The following is a 3,600-nucleotide window of genomic DNA, read 5'->3' on the forward strand; positions in this document are numbered from 1 at the left end:
AAATAATGAATAGATAGATCAATTTCTTTATTTTAAAAGATAATTTAGAATGATTCTGTGAGAGGTAGAGTAGGAAAAATCATTCCATGTACAGAGAGAGGGAAGCCTGTCCTAGCTAACCATCAAGCAGTGTGAGTAGCAGCAGCTGAAAGTCAGTTCACTCTTGCCTGGTCCTCTCAGGAAAGCAGAGAGGCAGAAAGGGGAACTGGTGAAAACGGACAAATAATAAAACATACACGTTAATGAATAAGAGAAACTGAGCCAGAAGTAACCATAGAAACAGGTCAGTTCTGTATTCATTAGTAGTGGGGATTGAGATGTCAGGATCCATGTGTGCATGTGTGCAGAGAAAGCTCTTGTTGCACGACGCACTGCTGTAGGAAACAAGGTACTATAACTGGGGGAGGAGCAGAAAGGCATGAAAAGCTACTGTTATAGTCCAGTACTTAGACTGGGCTACCCTGGAGCTTTGTATTGTGTCAAAAATAAGGGCAGAACTGAGTGTTGCCATGGCTGATGCAGAAGAAATTCATGACAGTCCATGTTATTTGTGAATAATATTTATTGAATGTTACATATCTGCATTTCTGTACCTGTTTTACAATACTAAAAATATTCGATTGGCTGAGTCTGTGTTTCCCAACACAGCTGCTGAGAGCAAGTTTTCTGTCTTGACACTGGTTGCCTCAACCACAGCAGCAGAACTGAGGACAGGCTGCAGGTGCCCCAGGCATGTAGAGCACAGAAGGTGGTTAACACTCAGCCATGAGACTGCAATTTTGAGGCTGCTGTGCTGCCTTGCTCTCAGTAAAGGCAGCCCTTCGTCGTCTCTCTTCTCTCTCACTCCAGTTGAAATTCATTGTAGGCAACTTTGTGTCCTTCTTGCCATTGTGTTTATGCATGTCAGAGCATAAAAAAAGAGAAAAGAACTTTGATTTCTCTCCTCTCTCTGGCATGCAGACAAGGAGAACTCTGCTCCTTGCTGACGGAAAACAGAAGGCACAAGTTGGGAATTACTGCCGAATTTACCTCCTTTCTATCCTTTTTTCACAGGGAACTTGGGTAATCTCAGATGAGCATGACTGTGCCCCACACCCTACGTCCTGTTAGGAAAAGCCTTGCTGGCCTCTGTGCACACATCCCAAACGAGGCCACAGATGCGAGCTGAAGAACCACATCTTCTCCATTTGTCCTGACCGAGTAGCCATATTTGCGACATTCCAAAGTTCAAGACTGTTAAGACGTTATGCTTCCAGAAACAGAATTATGTGTGTGGTTATAAAGACGCTCTTGTCCTATAATCAGTCACACAAACTAATTAAAAGTAGTGTCACTAAGGTTTGTGGGTAGAAAAACAAACATAACCCTCCTGGGAGAGGCATAGACGTTCCAATATTTTCCAATGTGCAGCCCCCTGTTAGATGTGCAGCAGAAATACCCATCTCTCAGTAGAATGCACAACACGTAGCAGAAATACAAAGCTATAAGTAGAAGGAATTTGTTGTTCAGGTCTATGAAGCCCCAGTAGTGTTTCTGCAAGCTTAGGAACCCTTTCAGTCATCAGTCATCCCGCTTTCGGGCTCTTACTGACTCTTAGAGAGCTGTCAAGATGTCACGAGCTGATCCTTTCTGCTTGGAGCACAGAGACACACTTTCCTGCTGGCGAAGCTGCGATCGTCTGCCTATTTCTCACCACAACCTCCTCCACTTTTAGTGCATCAATAAACCCTGTACACTTGTAATTGGAATCAGGCTTGAAAAAAAGAAAACCGAAACCTCCGAATGCAGCTTTTCGCTCTGCTTGGTTTTTACGCATGATGGGAACGGAACTCCAGGCTTCACACAGCGAGGCAACTGAGCTTCTACTGAGCGACAGCCCCCGGCCAGAGCTTCCGTCCAGCCAGGCATCCTCACCTACACATTGAAGAACAGGACCGTCACCTGACTGAAAAGATGTGAAAAAGACAGAGAAACACAAGGAGAAATAAAGTGTAAATTAACATAGCAAATTAATAACAAATTACATGTATCTGCATAGGGTTATGTACATATATTTTTTTTTATTAGATCAAGGTTTAAGTACTCGGGAGACTGAGGCAGGAGGATTGCCATGAGTCTGGGCTAAACAGTGAGTTCAAGTCCAGCCTGAACTTCCCAGTAAGATCCTGTCTCATAAAACAAACAAAACAAAAATTTGTTTTTACCCGTATTTTAAATTTTTATTTAATATTTTAATTTGTGCCTTCTCTTACTTTTGACCAACTATTTTAGGGAGTTCATCTAATTTTTTCATGAACCAAATTTTTGTTTTCACATTTATCGATGCCATTTTCATTCTTTTCTTGGATTTGCTTTTTCTCTGAATTTCTTGAATTCCATGCTTACTTAATATTGGGGGGGTTCGTTAATGAATGTGATAGAAAACAACATATTTTAACATCATTACCTTTATCAATGTTAGCTTGTCAGTAGAACAAAGCAGCACGTCTCCAACACATTTTCATCTCAAAAAGAGAGAATAAGCAGTCTGAAGTTGGGGTTGTGTTTTTGTGCATATTTCCTGCCTTCCCAGGTTGCCATCCATTTTCACCCTGGGGAGATCACACAGGTGCAGCCCCTCCATCCCTGTCTGTGCCTCTCAGAACATTGTCCTACACAGCTGCTTCTCACCACCTCAGGCTGGGCAGGGTTAGCCTGCTGTTCTTTCTGTCTCTAGCAGCTGACAAGTGATTCATGTCATCTGTCACAAGAATGATCTTGGATCTTATAATTTTTTGGAAGGGAAACAATCTGTGATCTGTTCTAGACTATGTTTTGGTGAACTGCTAAGCTACAACTGTAAGATCTAGGATCACTGCGGCAACTGAGGGAGGTGAGTGCTGACTATGGGAAATAAAGAACCATGGCTCCGTGCTGGCAGAGCTATGAATGTTCATGCCCGCGGGGATAGAGGAGCACATTACAGGAGCACAGCAGAGTCTCGCCTCCCACCCGTCTTGAAATGGAGGAAACATTGGGATAACGGGCGGTATCTTCAGTGGGGGTCTGTGATCGCAGATGCCTCATGCCTTAAACTTTGACATGGATTAGGGAAAGGAGAAGACAGAAAGCATTTTCGGGAATTCATCATTCAACACAGAAGCAATCCCAGGGTCACCTAAAGAGGAAGGGACGGGAAGAAAGAGGGCGCTCTCCTCATGACCCTAGTCTCCGTTGCCCCATACTTCTTTCCTTGGGAGCTTGTGTGTTCTCTGCCGTGCCTACAGACACAGAGCCGCAGCACAAAACAGGACATTTGTGGACGCTCAGTCTCTACCTTCTCCTACTATCTCCTACATCTGGCTCAGATTTTTGCTTCTGCATATCTCTGAGACTTTCTACAGGATTCTTTTTGCCCTGACTTCATCGATCTGTCTGTAGCATTATGTGATGCACATCAATTCTATTCTAATTCTCATATTAACATCTGTTAGGAAAGAGCCTGCTGTTATAAACGGTGACAGAGGAAAAAGAAGAGTCATCTGAAGCTGTTGTTGACTCAGTTTTAATGGAAGAAAGCCCACAAAGTATAGGAATAAGCTGCCAGTGTTACTTTTATTT

Source organism: Chinchilla lanigera, unplaced genomic scaffold, assembly GCF_000276665.1.
Source record: "Chinchilla lanigera isolate Chin_1 unplaced genomic scaffold, ChiLan1.0 scaffold00008, whole genome shotgun sequence".
NCBI classification, from domain to species: domain Eukaryota; kingdom Metazoa; phylum Chordata; class Mammalia; order Rodentia; family Chinchillidae; genus Chinchilla; species Chinchilla lanigera.